Below are 10000 nucleotides of genomic sequence, written 5' to 3' on the forward strand. Positions count from 1 at the left end.
CTATAAACCATGTTAGAGCTTCCTGCCCCCTACAGGGAAGAGTCCTACTAGACTCTGGAAAAGTCTCGAAGAGTACATATATCTATGTATGAATACCAGGCAAGCTAATATAGTGGTCTCGCCCTATATTAAGTAAAGCATAGTTTGTAAAGGACCACTGCGTCAATATGAAATATCGACCAGTTTTCCACACAATACTTGTATTGGACAAAGGTTTTATATCCGCATAGGAGGAAAACCAATGCAACATAGCTTGCATAAAGGAACAATTCTATTAGAATTATCCCAGATAAGGTACATAGAATGAATGCTCAATTATACCAATAAATTGACACAGGAGAAGGAGACGCAAGGTTCTCAAGAACCAGATTATTGACAGGCAATAAATAGACAGGTTAACCACAATTATATATATATATATATATATAAGAAGAGGATAACCCAAAACTATAAGCATAAGTATGATAGTAAACAGAGCTTGTTTGTCTGAAAGAAAAACATTAGATGTCACTTTTAAGATACCGAGGTATCAAAGTCATAAAAGACTGTATTACAAATCAATGACATTACCGTTAGAAACGCTCGGCACACATGTCTGCACTTATGCTAGGTTCACCTTCGGAAATGGAACAGTCTGGATGGGCAACTCAGTGCCCTCACTTAGTTTGTAGTACAGTATGTAACTACACACTCACCCTGGAATTAATCGTCCCAATTAAGACCACTGTTCCTCGCAGAGTTAAACAGTAGGGTTAACACCGCGACCCACTGCTACCACAGATCTCTTTTAGTTCCTCTACTTGCTTTGCATAGTGGCGAAAGAACACTCTGGAAGACTTCCAGCCAGTGTATAAACGGAGATGTTCAAAATCCATACAATTAAAGAAATTTAAGAATGAGGCAACTTTCCTCGGATCGTGACCTACGGGTGTATTGTCAGGATCCGCTCTGCGAATAAAATATGTGGTTTTCGCTCTGAGTTGATTCAGAGATAAATTTGAGCCTGATGTTTCTCCCCTGAATAGTTGATCACCCTTGAAGTCTGAAGTTCTATGAAGATAGACCTTTAGGCATTCTACTGGACATAGAGATGCATCTTCTTTCAGAGGGCAGATTCTCCAGGGACCCCACCTGTTGGTGGGTAACTCATTCTTGGCGAGAAACGTAGGATCCGGAAACAGGTTCAGTTCTTCCCCATCCAGGAACTGAACACGACCTGCCTCTCTCGAGAGGCTACAATCTCACTAACCCTGGCCCCGGACGCGAGTGCAAAATAGGAAAATAACTTTTTGTGTCAAATCCTTTAACGCACACTCTTCATTGCTCAACAGAGAAGCGAAATGAAGAACTTGTCTAAAGACCATGAAATGGGCTTTGGAGGTGCTGAAGGTCTGAGCCTAGCACAGGCTTTCGGGACTTTATTAAAGATCTCGTTACCTAGGTCGACCTGGAAGGCATATAGAATGGGTCTTGTCAAAGCAGACTTACACGCTGAAATCATGTTCGCTGCAAACCCTTGACCATGGAGGTGGGGAAAAAAGATAAGCAGAAGTCTGTCAAGATCGCCTGCGGAATCTTCGCCTTGACAAAAGGCCACCCATTTTCTCCAAGATGACTCATATTGCCTTCTAGTAGATTTGCACTTATATTCCTCAAGGAAGTCTATACTGGCTTTCGAAATCCCGAAACGCTTTCTCACCGCTAGGGAGAGAAAATCATGAGCTGCAGGGTCCGGGTTTTCTGTAATGAAGCGCAGACAGTTGACTTCTGGGCTCGCTGGGTCAGAACTGGATCTGGTAGTGGTACAAACTTCAGCTACAGTTCCAATGCCAGGAGGAACCACACGCTGTTCGGCCACTTGGGGGCCACTATTGCTGCTACCCTTTGAAGGATCTCAGTTTGTTGAGGACCCTCAACAGAAGGTTGTGAGGAGGGAACAGATAAATCTTGGACCATCTGTTCCAGTCGAGGGACATCGCGTCCACTGCTTCCGCTAAGGGGTCCTCGTACGGGGCACGTACAGGGGCAACTTCTTGTTGTCTTTCGTCGCAAAGAGGTCTATCTGCAGTTCTGGGACTGATTCAGAATGAAGGAGAATGATCCTGCGTCTAAGGACCATTCCGACTCTATCGGTGTGAACCTGGATAGAGCGTCCGCTGTCACATTGCGGACTCCTTGAAGGTGAACTGCCGACAGGTAGCACTTCTTCTTTTCCGCCAATCGGAAGACGGCCAACATCACCTGGTTGAGAGGTGGTGACCTCGATCCTTGTCGATTCAAGTATCTCACAACTACCTCGCTGTCAATCACCACCTTATGTGGATCGAATGACGCAGGGAGACTTTCTTTAAGGTAAGGAGCACTGCCCTAGCTTCTAGAAAGTTTTATGTGAAAGGTCTTGAATAGCCTGGACCAAGTCCCCTGGACTTTTTTCCGATGAGAGTGACCTCCCCATCCCTCCTTCGAGGCGTCTGAGTGAATCGTCACCGACGGGGGAGGTGGCTGAAGAAGAACCTGACTTCTTTAGATGTCTGGCTTGGGACCAAGGCCTGAGAAGAGTACTTAGCCGAAGCGGCTGGTCTTCTCAGATCTCTTCACGCGTTTGATGCATAACTTCTCCAAACTCCGATTGCATCCTTTAGCTGTGCTCTTAGCACTGGGTCTGTCACCGAAGCAAACTGGAGAGAGCGCAGTACTCTCTCCTGCTCGTGTCTTGATATCCTTTCGGAATCTTGAAGTCTCTTGACAGAACCCGCTATCTCCTTCCTTTTCTTCGCCGAGGTGGAGAAACGGTGTGACAAAAGGTCCCAGTGGATTCTCAGCCACTGGAACTTTTGAGATGGAGAAAGTCGAGACTTTTTCTGTTGATCTTGAAGCCTAGGTACTCTAGGAACTGGATCACTTGACTGGAAGCTTGCAAACATTCTGTCTCGGATGCTGCCCACACCAACCAGTCGTCCAGGTAGGCTACTACCTGAATTCCCTTTAGGCGAAATTGTTTGAGAGCTACGCTCGCAAGCTTCGTAAAAATCCTTGGGGCTATGTTTAGCCCGAATGGCATGGCTCCGAAGGCGTATAGTCTTCGTTGTAGCCTGAACCCTAGGTAGGGGGAGAGTCGATGGCTAATTGGAATGTGCCAGTAGGCGTCTGACAAGTCTATAGAGACGGAATATGCCCTCCTGGGCAGTAAGGTCCTTATGTGTTGCAGTGTTAGCATTTTGAATTTGCAATTCACTATGAACTTGTTAAGTGGCGACAAGTCCAGAATGACTCTGAGCTTTTCCGAGTCTTTCTTGGGAACACAAAACAGCCTCCCTTAGAAATTGATGGGCTTCACCCTTTTTCTCCAACAGTTCTTGAACGTACTCCTCCATAACGGGGGTGGAGTGTTGGAAAAACCGAAGGCACGGGGGTGGAGTGCTGTACCAGCTCCCGCCCAGTCCATTCTTGAGTAGGCTGTGGGCCCAGGGATCGAAAGTCCACCGATCCCGAAATTTCAGAAGTCTCCCTCCTACCGGTATCACCTCGCTTGGACTGCCGTCCTGAGGTCTTGCCTTCCTGACCATGACCACCCCTGAGTCCCCTTCCCCTTGAGGGGCGTCTAGACGAGCCTCTGGCTGCTCCTCTAGGCTTTGCTCGAAAGGAAGTAGACTGCCCTTCGAACGCTGGGGTGAATGCCGTGGACTGTGTCGACACGGCCTGGGGTACCCACTGAAAGGTGGTCGGGGTTTGTGCCACGATCTGGGGCACTGGGGGCAATGGCAATTGCAGTTGCTGTTGCTGTCTAAGAGGCTTGGCTGGCCTAGACGGTAGCCTAGTCCTCATAGTCTTCTTCTTTGGTTGAGAACCCTCATCCGGGGAAGACTTTCTTTTGATAGCCAGGCCCCACTTCTGGAGAAGGTTTCTATTCTCCAAGGCGGCTTTATCAACAGCTTCTTTGACCAAGTCGGTAGGGAAAAAGGGTCTTTTCCCCAAATGTTGGAGGAGATTAGTTTCTTTAGCTCGTGCCTCACCGTAGCCGAGGTAAACACGAACTCCCTACAAGCTCTCCTTGCCTTGACGAAGCCATAAAGGTCCTTCGTCACTGTGGCCAGATGAGGCTTGGCCACTACCATGAACATTTTGTGGACCTTGGGGTCACTTGCCATCGTCTCGAGAGTAGTCTGAAGAGACATTGAGGCAGTCAGTCTTTCTTTTGTATCGAACTCACTTCGCAAAAGAAAGTCAGACAGCTTAGGAGGGTCCTTGCCGAACTGACGTCCGGCAATATCAGCCTCCAACTTTCCCACTGAGAACGTAAGATGGACGTTCTTCCAGTCTTTGTGGTCCATAGGCAGGGCCAGCGACAAGGGTTTACACTCCTCTAGGGAGGGGCAAGACTTGCCGGCCTCGATTGCTTTTAGTACAGCCAGAAAACTTTTTCTGTAAAAAAGGGGAAGGCTCTAGTAGGCGAGGACACAAAGGAAGGGAGCTTCCTATTCAATGCAGCTACCTTTGAGTTAGAGAAGCCCCTCTCTTTCATCGAGGATGAAAGTAGAGCTTGAGCCTTAGCATGGTCCATCACTATGACCTCCTTCGGCTCTGTCTCCTCCTTTGAAGCTGGTTCCTTCCTCAGCCGGACATAACAGTCCGGATATGATGCCTTGCTGGGCCAGAATTCCACCCTCCAGGGGAACTGAGCCCAGCTTATCCGAGATGACGATCTTTCCAGTTGTCATCGGCATGTGCTCAGCATACCTCCATGGGTTAGCATCTGAGCACAAGGGAAGCTCTTTCACATTGAGCTTTTTCTGGGGCCCATGTGATTCTGCAAGGCACTGCATTCGCAGTTCCATTGCAGCCGCCTTCTCCTGATTCTCCTTCTGCATTTGTTGGATCATTCCAATAATAGAAGAGAGGGCCTGTCCCAGCTCTACTGGGAGACCGGCCGATGTAGAGGGGCTTGAACTTCATCCTGGGCTTCTGCCAGGAGGTTTTCCTCCTGACACCCGTCCACATCAGACATCCTGTCATCTAGCTGGATGTCTTGCATTGCGACCGCGACTTCAGCATCCACCTGGATCTGAACTTAGGGGATCTCCTCTTGAGGCTGGGGAATCACTGCATCAGCTGATGCCTTAGGGAAAGGATACGCCCTCATCTTCTCACTTGGAAGATAAGGCCCAGAAGTGTTCTTTTGGAAGCCCCTTACCCAGGTACGAAGCTTCTTCCTAGCTATTTAATTGTCTCATTAATCAGGTTAGTACACACAGTACATACCTGAGGGTCCCAATACCGGAGATCATCCTTGGAGACAGCGTATGCTGCGTGTCTCCTACAAAACTCATGTCCGCAGAGGTTCTTGCTGCTGACATTGCAGAAAGCACTTCCCCACTTCGGAGTGTCCTTCTGTAAAGAGAAGAAATTTCCATGAGTATCAAGTGAATTATGTATCACTGGATATGCATAGTATAGCATAACAATTCAGAAAGGAAAGACACACACTTGTGTTTCCCTCACAACCCATTGTTGTAGCCTTCCAGATAATAAAATAAAAAATGGTTTATCTCTTCTAGAGTAACCAATGCAAGGTTTCCAGAGGAAACAGGTGGAGCTCACACCTAAGCAATGATTTTAAAATCCTGGATAATAGACAGGGAAGAACTCAGCTTCCTATCTGAGGGCAACAGCAAAGGGGTGTGCAAGAAAACACAATAGTGTTAGAAGATACAGTGCTGTACCAAAACCCTTACTATAGTTTTCTTCTTACTGTATATGCTATACAGAAGAATACTAGTACAGTATAGGGGGATGTGTGCTGGCCGGCCTTTGCCGGCCGGCACACACCACAGCTAGCTTTAAAGTATACTACTTAACAGCTATAGGGCGGCAGCACTCTGGTTCAAATGCCTGTGCCGGTCGGCAGCAAATGCCGGCCGGTAACAGCCAGTGTTGGCCGGCAATGGCTGCCGGCCAGCAACTACACAAGGTAGTACCCAGCTGCCGGCCACACTCTTGGTGACCGGCAGACAAGGACTGACATAAGCCGGCCGGCAAAGGTACAAGACCGATGCCAGCCGGCAGCAAAAGAACCAGAAGACTACACCTGCCCGGCTGCCGGCCTATGAGGCCGGCAGCCGGGACAGGTACAGCACTAGAAGAAAAATAGAATGGATGCCGGGATAAGAGTGTACACAACCTCCAAGCCCGGCAACCGAAAGAGTGCATATAAGGAAGGGGAGAAACTAATTCAGGCTTCCTTGACCAATGCCGTCCGGCTCTGCCGGCAGGCATGGATGAGGGACCAAGAGAGGTCCGGGCAGCACTCGAAAACATAAGACCCTTGCCGGCCAGCAGCTCTGCCGGCCGGCAATGGGCTGAGTCAATTCCACATCCCAACCTATACTAGGTCCAGAAGTGGAACGACATACAGTACAGTAAGACCCCTGCCGGCCAGCTCTGCCGGCCGGCAAGGTACAGTACAGTAATGGCTAGGCCATTACGGAGATAGAGGGGGAAGGGACAAGAGGGTCCTGCCAACCTTGCTTTAGTGACAGATCACCCGCAGCCAAGAAACTTATCTTAGCATAAGGGAGATCTAAGGGGATAGGCCAGCAATACTTGCCAGCTTCCAGAGCACCAAAGCAAGGAAGGCGTTGCTACTCCCAAGGGAAGAACTTATCCTCCCCCGAGAACAGCAACAGGACTAATCTGGTAGATCACAAAAGAAGGAATCATAACTACAGAAACCTTCGGTAGTGACCTAAGGGAGCTAAGCTCCCTTTGTATGTGTTAGGTCAGCGAGGGGGACTCTGCCCCAAGCCAGACAACACAGACTCAGACTAAAAACTCTGTTGTTCTGTCCCTCTTGAACCATAACTACAGGAACAGGAAGGTACAGTAACACCCTAGTATAGTTTTATCGAAAATAAATTCGGAAAAAACCACTTAGGGATAAGCCCAAGGCTTAAACAGAGGGAAAGGGATTGCATACCTTCTCCGAAGAAAAGAAAGCAACCGGGGAGTATGATAAAGTATACTAAGGCTCCATAAGCAATTAGCCTAGGCACCAAGAGAATCGATTACCTAATTCACCGAAACTCACACGTATACAATCTTGGAAATATTCCACACAGTCTAAAATGTATAAAATATAGCCTAAAGCTTCAATAAAATTTTAATTACACTCGGAAAAACCAAAATCATGCATGAAGTACTAGGACCAAACGACTAGGCTACATGGCCTAGCGTAGGCCAGAATGGCGAATACTTCGCCAAATAATACTAAGCACGAAAGGAAATCCTATGTAAAGCTAAATAGCTAAAATTTATTAAAGCAAAACTACCAGGAATGTCGCTCTGACTAACTAATTTATACCTAGCGAGCGACAGTGTCCAGGACACCTCTGGTAGGCTACGGCTCTTGTATCAAAGATTAATCCTATTAATCACTCAAAATTTTACCAAGAGCCTACATTTATACATAACAGACACTATACTCAACTTATCAGAGGCCAACGAAGACGGAGAAGCCATGAAAAGCCGAATAAATCCAAGATTTGCGAGAAAAACAGGAAAAAACACCGAGTTGTTAAGCTACGCAAAAAGGAATACAGATGGCGCCAGGATTGGCGCCAGGCACGCATACGAATCGGGGGATAGGGAAGCCTTGGGAGCGGCTCCCCTTTTTCTTTCCCGAATTCGTATCTCGTCAATCACCTCCTACGAGACGAAATCTCTGTCCAGGATGTAGATTGTCATGTGACGTGTCTAGAATACGTCCTCTGATAAGTCGCGATATCCCTTTCACGAGGGATACTCGCTCCAGGAGTTAGAATTCTGGTACCTTAAGGTAAATTCTCTGGGAATATCGCCGTAGTTGTAATATACCCTAGGAAGCTACCCTATAGGAACTTCCATCAGGATGACATGGCTTGAGCCCAAAAATATATATATATATATATATATATATATATATATATATATATATATATATATATATATATATATATATATATATATATATATATATGTGTGTGTATTTATTCACATATGAATAAATACATATATATATATATATATATATATATATATATATATATATATATATATAGATAGATAGATAGTTTATATATATATATATATATATATATATATATATATATATATATATCATATATATACATATATATATAGATATACTTTTTGTATGATTTATAAATATATATATATATATATATATATATATATATATATATATATATATATATATATATACATATATATATACATATATATATAGATATACTTTTTGTATGATTTATAAATATATATATATATATATATATATATATATATATATATATATATATATATATATATATATATATATATATATAGATAGATAGATAGATAGATATATAGAGAAATAGTTATATAGATATATAGATATATAGATATATATATATATATATATATATATATATATATATTTATATATATTATATATATATACATATATAGATATACTTTTTGTATGATTTATATATATATATATATATATATATATATATATATATATATATATATATATATTTATATATATATATATTCTTATAGATAGATATATATATATAGATATATGAAAAAGTGCAAAGATTCATCCACAAATACTCGTTGGTTGCTTTGTTTGCAAAGAAAATTCATACCCATTCTTGCTTGCATGCTTTCATTGCCAACGATATTTGTACACCAGAAATATATCTCAGGTAATCGACCCTTATGCTCGTGATTTCCACTGATAGGAGAATGTATATAGTTGTTACAAGCATTGGCGTCATTTTAACGTTAATCATAGATCTATGAATCTGGGTTGACTTTTATCTTGATTAATAATATTTTGCTTTATTAATGCAACATAGTTAATAACATTAATTTTTCACCATAAATGAGAATGAATAAAATAATCGATTTATAAACTTTACATGGCTTTCACATCTAGCCATAAGTAAGCTGAGACTTCCTTTATTAAGCAAAAGTCCTTTTGAACGCTTTGATAAAGGTCTCTTACACGGTACCCTCTGAAAGAACAATGTTTTTGACTCGTTGCTAGCGGTGATACAAGAAAGCGTTGCCTTGGAAATTTACTCTTGGGTTCTGCACTACAGAATAATAAGTCAGACGAAAAAGCGGATGATAAACTAATAACGAAAGGTTCAAGGTGTTTAGAAAAATAAAATCAATATTGTAGATAAAATTAATTCAATCAATGTCTGATGCTTACTCTGGAACTTTTGAATTTACACTTCGTGGAATAGTAAATTATCATTCAAGTTCTAGACCACTGAACACGTTAGTTCTTGTTTTCGATGTCAATATTTTCCATTGAAAATACCCTTTGTAAACTAAGGGAAGTAAAACCTAAAAAAAATCTGTAAAATATTCATTGCATTTTTAAAAAAATTCCTTTTTGTCACAGAAACGCATAAAGATAAGCAAGTTAATAAATTGTAAATGTTCACAACTCTGGCCCATGAAGGAATATTAAAAGCTACAGCCAGTTTCCCAACGTGAATTTTACAATATTTTCAAATAACCTAATTCTTAAAATATAATGAAATTTATGTACGCCGAGCTAAAATACTCAAAACCGTGAAATTTCCAGAATTATCACGAAACTATTCACGAAAGAAACCATACTCAGGAATAAAGTTTAAAACACCACTAGATTAATGGAGTACAGAGTCTCGAAAGGTACGCGTTCGATATTGCATTTAATGTTACCCTTCGCCAGTATTTACATCGACTCGTAAAAGATTGGTAACGTACTGGGAAAACCTAAATCTTTGAATATATAGAACATTTATTTGTGAAATATATTAAGAGTATCTGGTTTGGTAAACAATAGCCCATATACATAAGCACCATTTTCACAGGTAAAACAAATAGCAAGCGATGATACATAATCGACAAATAAATATAATAACTGTGATGATACTTACACGAGACTCCATCTTTGTTT

General features: G+C 42.6%; 1 protein-coding gene across 1 annotated transcript in view; it reads left to right on the forward strand.

Moving 5' to 3' along the window:
• LOC137630918 (uncharacterized) overlaps positions 1–10000 on the forward strand; it is a 619361-nt gene that overhangs the window by 42234 nt on the left and 567127 nt on the right. The window lies entirely within an intron of this gene.

The sequence above is a fragment of the Palaemon carinicauda genome, chromosome 39 (assembly GCF_036898095.1).
Source record: "Palaemon carinicauda isolate YSFRI2023 chromosome 39, ASM3689809v2, whole genome shotgun sequence".
Lineage (NCBI taxonomy): Eukaryota > Metazoa > Arthropoda > Malacostraca > Decapoda > Palaemonidae > Palaemon > Palaemon carinicauda.